Source organism: Callorhinus ursinus, unplaced genomic scaffold, assembly GCF_003265705.2.
Source record: "Callorhinus ursinus isolate GAN/ISIS: 27379988/994484 unplaced genomic scaffold, GSC_fseal_2.0 scaffold6, whole genome shotgun sequence".
Classification (NCBI taxonomy): domain Eukaryota; kingdom Metazoa; phylum Chordata; class Mammalia; order Carnivora; family Otariidae; genus Callorhinus; species Callorhinus ursinus.
In genome coordinates, this window is record NW_027397068.1 from 67,889,761 (window position 1) to 67,907,218 (window position 17,458).

General features: G+C 39.1%; 1 protein-coding gene across 4 annotated transcripts in view; it reads right to left on the reverse strand.

Moving 5' to 3' along the window:
• The window catches only part of IPCEF1 (interaction protein for cytohesin exchange factors 1), a 180,932-nt gene that overhangs the window by 134,336 nt on the left and 29,138 nt on the right, over positions 1 to 17,458 (reverse strand). The window contains exons 1-2 of one of the 4 annotated variants that reach the window (XM_025866366.2): positions 5,946 to 5,963; positions 2,817 to 2,886 (exon numbers count right to left, since the gene is read on the reverse strand). The exons of 2 other annotated variants lie outside the window; for them this stretch is intronic. The gene's annotated coding sequence lies outside the window, so the exon portion shown is untranslated. Of the gene's footprint in view, positions 1 to 2,816; positions 2,887 to 5,945; positions 5,964 to 17,458 lie in introns of those variants that run through there. One more of the 4 variants, XM_025866364.2, reaches the window with a different exon arrangement.

Here is a 17,458-nt window from a genome sequence, read left to right on the forward strand (position 1 = left end):
GGTGCCGAATAATCTGAACGTCCACATGTACATTTTCGGTGTTTGAAAACCAGTACATAAGGCACAGAAGTGCTTTTGAGAACAAGACCAGTAACACTTTTAAGGCTCAATGACTGGGGCAATCTCAAATATTTCCTTGTTTAATGCTTCTGTTATTTTGGGAAAAGAGCTGCATAAATGGCAAAATGAAAAGATTGTTTGACTCAAATTCACTGTTAATAGGAAAACAGAAGATTTAAGATCATCTGGCTCAATTTTAGAGAACCATAAAATAATATCCTTAAAAAAAGTAAGGACATATAAGAAAAATATATTACGATGATATTTCATATACACACCACTTTGATTTTTCAAATTGTCCCCCAAGTGTCTTTTTAGAATTGGGTTGTAGAAAACTTCTCCATAATTGCTCAGGCTAAATTTAAACCAGCATCTTAACTTTAACTTCCAAAACACTTCATGAGTTATTATATAATCAATTATAGACTCTCAAATCAAGAGGACACTTTTCTTTGTTCGGAATATGCCCAGTTAACTCAACTGAAAAATGACGCAAACTCAAAAGAAAGCAAAGGAAATGGAGAGTAGCCTTCCTTTAAAAAATGAAATACTGGGAGTGCCTGAGTGGCTCAGTCCTTAAGCATCTGCCTTTGGCTCAGGTCATGATCTCAAGGTTCTGGGATCGAACCCCACCTCAGGCTCCCTGCTTAGCAGGGAGTCTACTTCTCCCTCTGCCCCTCCGCTCATGCTCTCTCTCTCAAATAAATAAATAAAATCTTTTTAAAAAATGAAATACTGTTAAGGACCTCTTCTTTCAGTGGAACATGAGCAACTCCTACTTAGATTACCAGCTTCAGCGTTTCCCCTTTCTCTCTCTCCATCTTTTCTCTCTCTCTCTCTCTCTCTCTCTCTCACACACACACACACACACACACACACATACACATGATATCAAAGGAAGAAAGAACACCAATATTTCTATTGGTTGGGGTATTTCGCCCAGAAGCTCTCAGCAAATACTGTTATTTCCTTCACAGAAAGGTTGTGAATCATCCATGACTTAAAATGCTGTTGTCAAGGATTAGCTTCCCAAAACCCTGAACAGTCAGTCCCAGCAAGGGGCTTCATGAAGTCAGGTACCTGCTCTATGCCCAACCATGTGTCAGTTCTGCGAGGGCAGAGGAAGAGCCCAGGGAAGGGCTGCTGAGTGCCTGGGTGGGACAGGCGTATATGCACTTGTTGGTTTTACCGTGGATGCAGGGCATACTTGCATTCAGAGAAAGGGTGCTATGACTTTAAAAAAAAAAAGCTTTTGAAATTGTGAATCGATACCCTTCTGATTTATTTTTCTGAAATTCACACATTCTATGCCTGACTAACTTATAAAGTCCATCATTGGGGTAGTACATAGACAATGAAAACCCATTTTTAGAACTGTTATAAGCCAACTGAGGCTAATGTGGACATATTACCACCTCTAGTCCACCATCTTAACGCTCATTTTCTAAGACCTCAGGAACAAAGGAGGAAATTTTTCCCACTACTATGTGTTTTGCATCTCCTCCCAGAAGGAAAGGACAGCTGCTGCCCATCTCCATTAGAAATAAAAGACAGATTTGGCCTCTTTGTGGGTAAAGACCAGAAAAGAGGAAATTTTAGGTTAAACCATTATACCAACAATATTCGCACTTATTCTACGCCTCTGAGCATTTTTATTTTTATTTGAGTTCAGACATTGAGAGAAATGGATTGTTTTTTCTTTAACAAACAAGTGAAGTAGATACTTCCCATCCAAAATATATTCAAACAAGTAAACACCATGCTTCCCGTTGGCTTAAAGAAGCAGACATTTCATATGCCTCAGCAATTTACTCTGCTTTTAGATGAAATCAATAGACACTCCCCTTCCATAGGTAATAAAATTAGAATTCTTATATTAAAAAATAATAGCTTTTATTGTTACCAGCTAGGAGTGGCCTTAATGGAGAAGTTGCCTTGATACTCGAACCCTGAAAAGAAGAGCTGTTAACCAACTATTCTAAACCCAAAGTGAATATCTTTGTTAGACTTAGCTACACATTTAACTGGCTTTTAATCAATAAATGTATAAAATAAGTTAACTCAGCCACTTTCCAAAGCATATATTTTGCAGCCAGTTATCCTGGGGCATTTGCCAGAAAGTTATATTAATCATTTAAAATATTCCATGTGTGCTGTACTGAGTTTCATAGTTGAAACGAGCATATGGTTCTATCAGGTTTAAATTTTCCAACATAAAAATCACTGTAGTCATATTGTGGTCCATGTGTCTATGGCCTTAAATACCCTTGTATCTGTGAATGGAAATGGATCCCAAACTGTTCCAAGTGGCCTTTTCTCATGCTGATTTTAGGCTGGTATGTTCTGAGATATTTGTCTTATTAGAACCTATGGTAAGATCATACTCCTGCAATTGGGAACGGGGTCTTTCCAGAAGACAGTCTATGTTCCCAGTGTCAAAGAACTTGGAAAGATTTGGACTCTGAGACATGGTAGGAAAAAATTCCCTCTTCATTCTACCTTGGCCTTGCTCTCTTGAGCCTAGACTTTAAGGGAATCTTTTTTTTTTTTTAAGATTTTATTTATTTATTTATTTGAGAGAGAGAGAGAGAGAGCACAACGTGGGTAGAGGCACAGGGAGAGGAAGAAGCAGACTTCCTGCTGAGCAGGGAGCCCAGCTCGGGGCTCCATCCAGGGCCCTGAGATCATGACGTGAGCCGAAGGCAGATGTTTAACTGACTGAGCCAGCCAGGTGCCCCTACTCTAGGGAATCTTACCAGAAGTTTCTTTTCTGTGAAGATGTTATGAAGATGGCTGCAGCTTCATGGAGGCAGTCCTTGGAGTGTGCTGGGAAAGAGGAAAGCAAAAAAAATCACATGAGGGTGAGCTGGCCTACCAGTTCTGAGAGCAGGCATCTCTGGAAATGGGTGTACTCATTTTGTAATTAATGGGATATACTTATGTTGCTCACACTCTCTTCCTTGCTAGCTGTTCAAATATAGTACTAACTTCCAGTAACATTCTAATTCCCACTGGCCAATTCACCTGGTGACATGCTGGCTCAGGCCAGAGGTCATATTTCAATATGAACAAGTCCTGTATCTCCCTGTGTCAATGGGCAGTAGAGGAAAATAAGGCTTCTAATGCACAGAACCAGAAACAAGTTTATGGGGAATTCCTTCAAATGTAAAGAAACATGAGAGAGAAATCCTAAGAACTTACATTACCAGTAATCAACTAGGAAGCCAGAAGAAGTTTTTCTAAACAATCAATAAAAACAAAAAAACAATTCTGATCAACTTATGCTAGGTGAAAGATGGGATTATCTTTCTATGTTCTCTAGACAAAATGACTTTACAAAATCACTGTCATAGGAAGGGGCAACCAAAAATCACACAGCTAAAAATGTAGGGGAATGTATTTTAGAGATATGTCAGGCAGTTAATTTTAAAATTATCTTATTTTTCTGGATAATGTGCTGCTTTTGGTATTTTGTCAGTTTTTTAAAATTTGAGATTTATTCTCATTTCTGTCATGTCTTCTAAATATTGAGTTTCTTGCAACACTCTCTTTATAATTTTGTATTATTTTCCCTAAGAAGACTCTCCAAATTGTATAAGCTTCAGGCCCCACAAAGTCTGGTTCCACCCTGGCTATCCAATTCCTCACATGACTGCTTGGTCTCAGCTGGACTATGGCAAAGGATGGGGTGGGGGTGGAGGAGGTTGGGGTGGGGGTGGGTCTAGGGGCTGTGCCCACATTGTTGTGGTCATCTCCTGGGGCCTTGCAATAGTGGTAGTCAGAGATTTGTGATGTTCTCCAAGGGGCATGAGAATTTCAGGCACAAGATTTGAGGCTGTATGATCCAGGCACCCCTCCAACCTTGAAATATTAGCATTGTATGTTGTTAAATATGCCTGAAGATTTCCTGTTCTCCAAGCTAGTAAAGCATTTGTTTAATTTCAGGCATAGAATAGCTGTATTCCCATGCTTGCCAGGAGCATTAAATCCAACTGGCTGGCTCTCAGTCCGTGTCAAACCCTCAGTTACAATAAGCAATACTTACATAATATGTTTAAAGGCATATCCATTACTCTATATCCCAGAGTTATTTACTACTCAGAGTGCTGAGACTTCAAGAGATCTGTGATTCCCTAAAATTATATGCAGAATTTAATGTGTGTCTGCATTTATAGCTTTCATCAGAGTCTCAAATTGGTCCATGACATGTAAAAATTAATAATCACTAGTTTACATTTCGAGAGTAAGTACCTCCAACGAGGCGGTACTAAAAAAAAGAAACAATACTTTATACCTCCAAAAGGGTTTTTAAAATTACACTACATAATTTTAAACCCATTTCTATATTAAGCTGGGCCAGCAAAAACATATGTCACTGATTACACTGAGAAATTATAAGACATAGCCCAATGAAACAAAGGAAGCTTTTAAACGTACCGTTAATTTCATTACAGTGTATCATTACTATGGACTGAATTGGGTTGCCCCCCAAATTCATAGGTTAAAGCTCTAGCCCCCCAATAGGAAGGTATTTCGAAGTAGGCCTCTCAGAGGTAATTGGGCCACCAGGTGGGGACCTCATGATGGTTTTAGTGCCCTTAGAGAGTTAGAGATGAGAGAGAAAGAGAGAGCACTTTCCCCTCTCCCTGTGAAGACACAGGAGGAGTATGGCCGTATGCAAGCTGGAAAGACAGGTCTCACCAGAACCCGACCATCTTGGCACCCTGATCGAGAACTTCCAACCTCCAAAACTGTGAGAAATAAATTTCTGTTGTTTAAGAAACCCACTCAATGGTGTTTTGCTATAGCAGCTTGAGCTGACCAAGACAGTCATTATGAGGTAAGGTCTATGGAAGAAATTTCTCTCTAGTTTCAGTAGACAAAAAGTTGGGCATCTCATTTGATTTTACAGGAGATGTGGTCATGAATCTATAACTGTTTCTTACCCTTTGCATTGCATATCATAAAACTTAGAATCAATATGTCATTGTACTCTAGTAAAGATCTAGTGCCTTCCCATATACACTTTGTGTATTAACTTCACTCAAAGACACCTCTTACTTTTCACAATAACCTTTTCTTCTGTTCCTTCTTGCAATTTCATTCTATTTTGCTGTATGCGTTTATGCAACTTGCCTTAAATCCTTTCACAAACAAGGCAGATTCTAAGTAAGAATATGAATGAACAAATGAAGGAATGACATTTCCACTTGAGAATTAAAAATAGAAATGTTCATTACTGCATTTGGAATTATACACAAATGTGTATTTGAAGAAATTTAATTTATCTCAACCATGCTCATAAACCTATGAAAATGATTTATGTATGCCAGGGGTTCTTAATTTAGGGCTCATGAACACTCCAGGGGACCTGCGGACAGAATTCAGGGAGTCTGTACACTTAGATGGGGGAAAGCTTATCTTCATTTGCACTGATCTCTAACTGAAATTTAACATTTCCTTCAAATACAAATATTGGCAACAAACCACGGAAGTATTTAGCAGTATCTGTGAATTTGTTCCCCATAGAAATCCCAGGTACGCTCGTCTCCCATTTGTGTTGTTGCAGCTATCCGGAAATATCACTTACACTTACCATCACCTTCAAATGTCACTGCACCTGCTGCTGCTAGATTACGTTAATTAATATATTTAAAAAACACATTATTTCTCTATCACAAATTTTTTATAATTATATTTTTATATATTTGGTTTCCTTGTAGTACTTTGCATTTTGCTTTATACATTTCAGAACATTATTCTGAAAAGGGGTCCATAGGCTTCCTAAGACTACCAAAGGTGTCCAGGGCATAAAAGAAGTTAAAACTCTGACAACACAAACTGTATTTAGGTAACATCTTTATGAGTGCTTGCAAATATCTTACTGAGATCTGTACTATCATTAGGGAATGGTGGTTTCTCTTGATTGGACAACAGTGGCATCCTCTTGTCAATAGTAGAAGCGGCATGAGTCTTCCTATGCCACTGACAAGTTAAGGTCACAATCAGCCCACACGCAGCAAACCTATTTCTTAGGTCTGCACTTGCAACTTCTGGGAAAAAAAAAAAAACATTTAACAGCTTTGTGAAACTCAGGGTCAGCATTTCTCTTACTGAGAGAGAGAAAAAAACAATTGATTTAACATTTCAAACTTCGACTAAGCAGCAGTACGTTTGACTCAATCATGTAAAGACTCATTATCTATTGTGCAAATTATCTGAGCCCCTTCCTTTTATTTTTTTTTCTCCCTTGCATGTCAAGCTTCTTTTGAATTTTTATCAGACACTTTGGTACTTTTAGCACAATTGGAATAGGGCAAGAATAAGGAAGTAAAACAAAAGGCTGTCAGTATGATTACTTAACACACACTTCAAAATTATTTTTAGTTACTGTTGTGACATTCACAATGAGGACGTGGTACAAAATATGAGTGTCTGTGTGGGTGTGTTGAGGGGAAGAGTATACCACCTCCAAACAGCCATGGGCAAAAGCCTTTGTCCCCACTTCCCAAGTCCATGGATCTAAGATTAGGAGAGAGAATATGGACCCATTAGGAGATTCCCCCACCCCAGAACAACACAACTCAAGTGTGAAGCCAGAGTGAGGAGGCATGGTGGATCCCTGGATGGTGGAGTTTCTTCCCTCTCTCCTCTGGGCCAACAGGAGGACATTACTCCTGGGCCCCCTGCCCCATTCCAATGAAAGGTGTAGTTAGAAGTTGGATTTCATAAATAAATAAGGCACCAGATTATCTAAAATCTTCTGAGTATACATCACTTTGTATAATTAATAAGTTTTCCAGATGGCTGACTTATCCTTTGAAGCAATGGCACCGTTTTCATGTTAGTTATCTTAGACGACTGACTGTATAATTAATGTACTATATGCCCCCTACGTACATAGAAAAGTAGCCTGAAATTAGTTTAATCTTATACTGGTGACTCTGGGTCAACACCAAAAAAATCCACTTTCTTGCATGGGCACATTACAAGGGTAATTTCCAGGATCCACACAGGGTCTTTGACCCCTATTGGAACTGATGCTGAGAACTGAAGCTGCTTTTTTCCATTTTTGTCTAATCCTTTCTTGACAGACATTACTTTTATCCTCCAACTAGATTTGACATCAGATACGCAATCATGAATAGGTTGAGGGCTTGAGGACATCTTGAATGGAATAAAAAGCACAATGCATGAGATTTATTATTTATTGTTTATGATATCCATTTGAGCATTCATAAAGTTTTACTGATTTGTTGATTCTTCGATGAGTGCTAGATGTAGGAGTTTATAATATAATTTCCAAATAAATGAGATTCAACTGTACTTGGTTTCCTGTGAAAATCAACCAGAGAGCCTTCCATGTCTACCCTTGCATGTCTATATACAAACTCAAAACAGAGTTTATCCCAGTTTTTGGTTGACAGCAAGCATCTTTTGTTGAATTAGCAACCTGAATTCAGTAGCCAAAATATTTACCAACTTTGACAACCCAAACCACTAGGTCCCACTGTCTGAAGTCTCTGAGTCACATACTCATTTTCACAGAGGCAGCAAAACCAAGTGTTCCCACTTCCTCTTTCACCCAAGCCTTTATTTGTCTCATTGAGTTGTAACCACACAATGTGGTGGAAGGACAATGGAGGAATATTGAAATCCTGCTTCTGCTTCCAACTCACTGTGGAACTTTGGGGAAACTACTTTTTCTCCAAGTCTGTAAAGTGTTTTCACCTGTAAAGTGAATATAATATAACTTTGGACCCAGAGTGTTTGTGAGAATGAAGTGACATAATTTCCATAAATTTACCCAGGTCATGTCAGGCACTTAAGCAGATGCTTCAGAATTATTTGTGTCCTATCTTTTCCCTTGTTCCTTTATTTTCATGTTTATTGACTTTGCAGCACCCAGATATATAGATCACCTTCAAAATACATAGTTATTGTCGTCAGTGAAGCATTGTTGATCACCAGCTAACAGCTTTAGTAACGCTTCTTAAGTGTCCTTCAGATTTTGAATACATTTGTATGACAGCACTTCCCACAGTGTCTTAGGAACATGTACATGTATAAGCCTGTCAGCCCTCAGACTCTGGATTTCTTGAGGTGAAAGTTGACATCTCATGCACCATTGTATTCCCAACTCTTAGCCCATTACCTAGGACATTTGCAAACATTTAATAGATGAATAAAAGAATGAATCAGTATTTGGATATCTTAAACAAAAGTTTGCATATATTAGGAGTTTCCTTATCTGGTATCATAAAAATTTGGATCAGGGGATGCCTGGGTGGGTCAGTAGGTTGGTTAAGCATTGGCCTTCAGCTCAGGTCATGAACCCAGGACCCTGGCACTGAGCCCCAGTCAGGCTTTCTGCTCAGCGGGGAGCCCGCTTCTCCCTCTCCCTCTGTCTGCCACTCCCCCTGTTTGCTGCTCTCTCTCTTTCTGTCAAATAAATAAATAAAATCTTTAAAAATTAATTAATTGGTAATTAATTAATTAAAATATATTTCTTAATTGGATCAGAAACCAGAGATCCTGAAAAACAGGAGGCAAAGGTGACCAAATCCATAGACGTTACTTACCCGTGGCTCTCCACTGACCTCCTACCACCACACCTGGTTCATAACATTAACCTGGGAAATTTCCAACTGTATCTTCAATTCAGAAAAGGAAACAAATCTTCATTTGCATTTCTAGACAGAGTCAGTCTGCTATGCCTAAAATAGTGTGTCTACTTCAAATCACAGGAAAATCGGTGAGAAGGCTCGTACCCTGGCTCTCCACCCACTCAGCTCTCTCCATGTCTCCAATGCTTATTCAGCCAGGTGTCTTTCTTAGGAGGGGGGGCGGAAAAAGCTGTAGCTAAATAGCCTGGCTCATCACACTTGCCTTTCAGCTGTTCGGACTCTTGTCTCCTTTACGCCCTTGGTACTTTTCTATTGTGCATTCCTCACCAGGCATTTCTCCATTTCCATGACAATCACCAGCCCCCCCCCCATCTTTGTGCTTCTCTCTAGATATTTTCATATACACTGTGCCTTTACTGAGAAACCCCTTCCTCACCTTCTCATCCAAACCTGTTTCCTTCAGTTCCTTAAACCCTAACATTTTAAAGTAAAAAAAAAAAAAAAAAAAAGACCTTCAGTTACAGTCCAACAATGCAGGGCAATCCCCTCATTTCTTTGCAGTCAAGAAACTAAGACCCAGAGATGCTTGTGACATCCATCTGTCAGAAAACTCTCAGGATCAACACACCAAACCTTATCAGCTCTTCTTAGGAAAGCACTTACACGGCAAGGAAGAGGCAGGTGGATGAATACTATGGAACGCCCACCAACTCTAGTCTAAGTACTTTCACATGCGCTCATGGTATCCTTATATTGAACCCATTTTAGCAGAGACAAATGTAAAACTCAGAATGGTCAAAGAGTGAGGAGAGGAAGATGGTGGTAGAGTAGGAAACCCCAAGGCTCCTCTCATCCCACAAATACTAGATAACTATCAAATTATCCTAAAGACCCCAGAAATCAACCTACAGACTGACAGACCAAACTCCACAACTAACAGGAGAGGAGAGGCCACACTGAAGAGGGAAGGAAGTGCAAAGATGTGGTTTAGGGGATAAATGGATCGTGGGTGCTATGGAGGGGAGAGAGCCATGGTCGAGAAGGGTGAGGAAGACAGAAGCACACAGGAGGATGCACAAGGAGAACGTTTCCCCAAAGTCACTGACTTGGAAAACGAGAGGGACTGAACTTGGTGAGCTCTTGCAAGGCTTAAAGCCTGGAGTTTTAAAGGTCAGTAGGCTTGGCTGGGATAGAGCCCAGAGGGCACTGCACTGCTCCTAGGGAGAGGGCAGGCAAACAACCCAGTGGCAGACAACATGGAAGTGACGATCTGGGGGAAGGCCTGGGGCACACAGAGAGGAGAATGTTTGCTCTTCACAGAGTGTGGCCTTGAGAGGAAATGTTCGCGGAGATACCACTCTGGGCACATAGAGCTGACACCATTTCCCTTCCCCACTGCTCAGGATGAACACAGAGCCACCTGCAGGAAGGAGAATAGCACCAACACTGGCTGCCTAACTTGCTTACACCAAGCCCTACCTCCCTGCATTCTGGCAGGACTGCCCTTCTCAGTCAAGCTCGCTTCAGTCCCAGTGCAGCAGGCCCCTCCCCCAGAAAACCAGCACAAACCTCTGCCCACACCACACATTCCAACCAGAGAGTTCTGCAGGGCCAAAGTTGTGGTGGAGTTTATGTCAGGTCTCAGTTCATAAGCAGACCAAAGCACACCTAGTGAAAACTCACCACAATCAGGCCAGGGACCAAACACTGCCCATAGCAGGCATAGAGAGCTTCTGCAGATGACTGGCCTGAAAGAGCAGCCAGAACACAAGAGCAGAGTGCATTTGGCACACACTGGAGACACTCCCTGAAGCACCAGGCACTGGACACTACTTAACCTCTTCTTTATACGGTCATTACTTTTAGGAGCGGGAGATATAACTGGCTTTTCTAACACACAGTGGAAGGCAGAAACTTAGACAAAATGCCAAGATAGAGGAATTTATCCCAAATGAAAGAACAGAATAAGTCCATGGCCAGAGATCTAAGCAAAACAGATACAAGTAACATGCCTGATGGAGAATTTAAGGCTACAACCATAAGGATGCTCACTGGGCTCGAAAAAAGAATGGAAGACGTCAGTGAGATCCTTACCACAGAGATAAAAGAGTTAAAAAAGAATCACTCAGAGATGAAGAATGCAATAAAAGAGATTGGAAACAGGCTTGATGCAATGAACAGTAGGCTGGAAGAAGCAGATGAACAAATAAGTGATGTAGAAGAAAAATAATGGAAAATAATGAAGCCGAACAAAAGAGAGAAAGAATTATGCAACACAAGAATAGACTTAGGGAATGCAGTGATTCCACCAAACATAATAACATTTGTATTATAGGTGTCCCAGAAGAAGAAGACAGAGTAAAGGGGGAATAATACTTATTTCAAGAAATAATAGCAGAAAACTTTCCCAGATTACTGGGAAGGAAACAGACATCCAGATCCAGGAGGCACAGAGAACTCCCAATCAAAATCAACAAAAGCAGGCCAACACCAAGACATATTATAATTAAATTTACAAACTATAGTGATAAAGAAAAATTCTTAAAAGCAGAAAGACAAAAGAAGTCCTTAACTTACAAGGGAAAACCCATAAGGCTAGCTGGAGATTTCTCAACAGAAATTTGCCAAGGCAGAAGGATGTGGCATGATATATTCAAAATGCCAAATGGGAAAAAGCTGGAAAGAATATTCTATCCACCAAGGCTATCAGAATAAGACGAGAGATAAAGAGTAAAGTTTTTCCCAGACAAACAGAAACTAAAGGAGTTCAAAAATACAATGAGATTTCACTTCACACCTGTCAGAATGGCTAAAATCAATGACACAGGAAACAAGTGTTGGCGAGGATGCAGAGAAAGGGGAACCCTCCTACACTGTTGGTGGGAATGCAAGCTGGTGCAGCCACCCTGGAAAACAGTATGGAAGTTCCTCAAAAAATTTAAAATAGAACTATCCTATGATCCAGCAATTTCACTATGTGTCCATCAACTGATGAATGGATAAGGAACAGGTGATATATATATATTATATATACATATATATATATAAAAACATACATATACACACAGAGGTGATATTATATATATATATATATATATATATATATATATATATATATATATTTTGCAACGACATGGTTAGAGCTAGAGAGTATGATGCTAAGCAAAATAAGTCCGTCAGGAAAGGACAAATACCATATGATTTCACTCATATGTGGAATTTAAGAAACAAAACAAAGAAAGAAAGAAAAAATAGACCAAAAAAAAAAAAAAAGACTCTTAAAGGTAGAGAACAGACAACCTGGTTGCCAGAGGAGAGGTAGCTGTGGGGGATGGGTGAAACAAATAAAGGGTATTAAGAGCACACTTGCCACGACGAGCACTAAATAATGTATAGAATTATTGAATCACTATATTGTACATGTGAAATTAATATAACATTGTATGTTAATTATACCTGAATTTTAAAAAAAGAAGAAAGCATGGTGATTGTGGAAAGAAAGAGGCCAAGGTATGATAAACGTGCTTATATTCCTTTCTGAAATATTTAATGAGTGTCCAAAATTCAAAATTTTACCACTTAATTCATTTTTTAAAAAACATATCCGTTAATCAGAAGTCAGCCTCCTACTACATATTAATTTCAGACTCCCTGAGAAAAGGCAGTAAAGGAATTATAAATGCACCAGCCCCTATTGCAATACATGGGATGGTAATATACACTTTTAATTTACGGTAATATACATTTTAATTTATGGTAATATACATTACCAAAGTGTAATATTTTTGCATGTAAAATGTGTTGTCAGTCTTACAGGATGAGAATATTTTTCAACTTAAGGTTAGTTGTGATATCTGGAAGCTAGGAACACAGGGACAGCCCATTAAAAATGGGTCATGCAGTCCTTCGTGGTTCTCATTTTGGAAGTGTAAACACGTATATTTATTAAAAAAAAAACACACACAAGGAACTCCCTTACAAGTATGTCAAGTCTTCTTAGATGAGGAAAGTTTTATAAAGGGACATATGGGGAAGAAGATTAATGTACGCTAAGACATACTGTCTCTTCCAAATGATATGATTTTCAAAAAGAAAAAGAAAAACTAACATTTATTAAATATTATATATCTAGTGTTCTCTCCCTATTTTCCAAAAATCTGTCAAGTAACCTTCCCTCAGCTCTCTGACTGAGTCAAAATACCCAGAACTCCAAAACCCTCTTGTTCACGGCTCTTATCAATACCAAAAATTTGTATTTATTTGTTTGATTAAAATTAATGCCTGTTCTATGGAAAACAGTTATGGAGGTTCATCAAAAAATTAAAAACACTCCTATCATATGATTCAGTAATTCTACTCTGGGTATTTACCTGAAGGAAATGAGACACTAACTGGAAAAGATTTCTGCACCCCTCTGTTCATTGCAGCCTTATTTACAATAGCCAAGACCTAAGTGTCCACTGATGGATGAATGGATAAAGAAAATGTGGTACACGCGTGCACACACACACACACACACACACACACACACAATGGAATATTAGTCAGTCATAAAAAAGAAGGAAATCCTGTCATATGAATAGACTTCACAGGCATTTTGCTAAGTGAAATAAGTGAGACAGAGAAAGACAAATACAATATGATCTCACTTATATGTGGAATCTTAAAAAAAGGAACAAAAACAAAATCACAAGCTCACAGATATAAAGAACAAATGGGGGGTTGCCAGAGGTGAGGGGTGGCAAGATGTGTGTAAGTGGTCAAAAGATACAAACTTCCATTTATAATATAAATCAGTTCTGGGAATGTAATGTATAGCATGGTGACTATAAGTAATAATACTGTTCTGAATATTTGAAAGTTGCTAAGAAAGTAGATCTTAAAAGGTCGCATCACAAGAAAGAAAGGATTTGTAACTATGTGTGGTGATAAATGTTAGCCAGACTCAGTGTGGTGATCATTTTATAATATATGCAAATATCAAATCATTAAGCTATATACCTGAAACTAACATAATATTATGTCAATTATATATCAATATTTTAAAATGAAAATAAAAAATAGACCGTCTTTAGAATTTTTATTTTAATCTTTACCACCCAGCTTATGGGTCTTCCCGAATGCCTTTGAAAATATTATGAAGCTACAGACCCCCTCCTGGAAAAATGCAAAACAAAAACAATAAAAGATTTATATCTGCCTCCCACCACCACTCTATGGTGACAGGCATCGTATTTGCTTTTCTTCACCCTTAATTCCCATTATGGTGCTGAAAATGTAACAGGTGCTCAGGACATGACTGCTTGACTGACAGAAGCAAACAACAGTTATTTCTACCTTCCCATCCAATACATCCTTCCTCCTTCCATCTGTCATTCAACCACCTCACCTTTTGTGTCCCAGAGGAGTTAGAGACCATTCTTATATACTTGCTGCCTTTCTTGTCCTATGGAAGGCCAACCCCTACACCATGTTTGGGAGCCACCCCCTCCTAGTTCTTCAAAGAAAGCACATTTATCATCCCTGCTCTCTCTTGTATCTTCAAAGAAACTTTTTTACTTTCTTTCCTCTAAATGCGTAACGATGTTTTAAATCCCACCTACCTCTAAAAAAATCCCTTCTGCTGAAGCCCTACTTAGTCACTGCTTGTTTTTTAACCTTCAGGCAAGCTTCTTGAGAGAAATTTCCTCTTACTGCTCCAGTTCTCACCATACCCTTGTTTCTCAAAGCCCTGAAAGTGAACTTCAGACACAGCTCTATCGGGATACTCACATCAAAACTGGTAGACATTTTTTTTTTGCTGAATTCAATGGGTATTTTTCAACCCTTTTTTACTGACCTTCCCCCAGCACAGGATGCTGTCTCAATATTTCCCTTCCCTTGGTTTTCAGGACTTTACTTCCTCCCAGTCTTCCTTTACCTCGCTGTCATCTCTCCTCAGACCCCGGGCTCCCCCTTGTCTCCTTTCATCTCTTAAATATTGGTGTTCCCTGGGTCTCTGTTCATGTGCTTTCTTTCTCACATTACATTTTATTTAACTGTCTCTGATCCATTAATGCCAATGGATCCCAAATCCATATTTCAAGCCAGAATTACATTCTGAGCTCCAGAGATATCCGTTAGATTGCCCACTGGCCATCCCTGTTTCCAAGTACTAGAGTTTCCTAAACGTGCCAAAAAAATGAGCTTACCATCTTTCTTAAAAAATGTGTTTTTCATCCTCATCTCGATGAATGGCACGCCCCATCCACCGTGTCCCCCAATCCACCTACTTATGTTCTCTATTTTCAAATTATCAATAAATTAATTACAATATTAACTTCTAAGTGTACAAAGAACATTGTTCAACTACACTGTGAAAATTATATTTAAAGTACTTTTAAGTTACAGTTTTATTTGCTTTATGACAACAAATCAATGCCACACAGATGTCTTAGAGAACTTAAAAAATAGAGAATAAAAGGAAGAGATAGATGGTATTTCAAACTAAGGCTATATAAATTATGCCTCCTAAATGTTTTAGGGGCCTAGAAAAGTCTAGTCTAGTGAATATTTGTAACATTTTTCTTTGTTATATGTCTATACTATTGCATCAATTAAGCAGAGATATTTTGCATTAAATCCAGTCCCTGTTAGGCCCAATCTTTGTTCCAATTAATAAGGCTTTTCTGAATTACCGTTTAAGTAAATACCTTCCAAAATGATGTGTAAGTGGATACATGCGCATATAAAAGGGGCAGAAAGCTCTGTGGAGCCAAAATTTCATCTTCTGTTCCTATTTCTGACCCTGCGCCACAGTTGGCCGCTGCCACATCACCTTGACATTTCCTCTGACATCAAGAAGGAAGTTTACCCTCCTCCATGGCTTATAATTATATCACTTACGCTTGTGCACACTTTACAGTTAATCTGATTTCATTTTGATCATAAAAACAAATCCTTGGAGTATGATCTGCTTGTTTTAGAGATGTGGAAACTGAGCAGAGTCAAGGGAACCTGCTTAAGGTAATGACAACAGGAAAATTAAATCAAACATTATGATCCTGTGCCCAACAGATCTTCCAAAAGAATGCCCAGCAGCCTAGAAAGATGAATGAGATGCTAGTGTATATACAAGTTGGATCCCGTCGGTAGAAATGGAGAAATATGTAAATGTACATATTGTACACATTACCAACTAAGATACTAAGGACAAACCAATCAAAGATCAAATCTATCTGCCTGGAAAACATTTCCACAACTTCTCACCTTTTTAAACCTATTCTTTCTCTCATGTTTCCCTCTCTAGTCTAGTATCATAAGAATTCTTTGGCCTCTACTAACAGTGAAAGAAAGCTCAGAAATGTATTGATTGTTGTGGTTCTCACTGAATTCTCATACGCATTGACCATCTCAACAGTTGATCTCAAAACTTGACATGAGCAATACAACATTCTGAAAAGTTCTCAGTTTTGTAAAAGATAAAATGAGATAAGATCAGGACATGGAAGAAGTCCTTGAAAAGACCTTTTATCTTCAACAGTCTCAGGGATAAGCTCTCATAAAAGTGGGTTCCTTTCCCTTCAGGACCCAATTTACTTTGTAGTTCTGACTTTATTAGCATGACTATTTCATTAACGTCTGTCTCCATATCAGACTGAAAGCCTCAGGAGAACAGATGGAGTGAATGTTTTTGCTTGCCCTTGTACCCTAAGCACTCAATAGTCTTGGTGTTCAGTAAATACTTGTAGGACACTTCTATGGGACATGGGACAAATAATTTCTGTGTGTGACATTTCTATTGGGAAAGAGAGGGCCCATGAAAGGTATAGAGATAAAGTACTAAGAGTGGGAGTCTTCTGAAGAGCTTCAAAATACCACAAAGCCAAGGGTTTTTGTCTACTAACAGCTGTTTTATTAACATGAATAAACTGAATAACAAGTAGCCCAGATCCCCAGTGTGGAGATCAATGGGAAGATATTTACTTCTAACATGGTTACAATATAGGGCAGTAGGAAAAGTGAAGAAAAAGGGTCAGAGGCTCTAGTTAATCTCCTTTGTGGCAAGGATCACTGATGGGAATGGCTGGGTTCCACCACTGACGGCACGGTGTCCTAAGTCTCATACTTTAGGGGCACCTGGGTGGCTCAGTCAGTTAAACGTCTGCCTCTGGCTCAGGTCATGATCCCGGCGGGGTCTCTAGATTGAGCCCCGCATCAGGCTCCTTGCTCAGCGGGGAGTCTGCCTCTTCCTCTCCATCTGCCTCTCCCCCAGCTCATGCTCTCTCTCTAATAAATAAATAAAATCTTTTTTTAAAAAAGTCTCACATTTTATCTCTCAGTCCTGTGGATCCACTCCAAGCTCAGAAGCTAATAGTGCTGGTCCCCTAGTGCCTCTGTATTTGGCCATGGGATACCGATTCCCCTATCCGTCTTCAGATAGGGAAGACAGAGTCGATTCAAAGTTTTTAACATAAATATTTACTGGGAAATTCATGAAAATCAAGACACAGAAACATAGAATCAAGATTAAATGTGTAAATTCTTAACTTTTGCTTTAGGTAGCACTTGGTAAAACACTGGTTGTGTTACCCTGATATTGGCCTCTCCTGCACTTAAAAGGAAGACCACCCACTGGTTCTTTGGCAGGTCCCTTCCTTCTTTTTCAGATATCCCCACATTTGGACAAGAATTGTGACCTTCGTCAAGTAAAAAAACACAACAAACAAACAAAAAAACAGATTGTTGGCTGACACAAAGCTGACATAAAGGTGTCTCTAGATAAAGGAAGA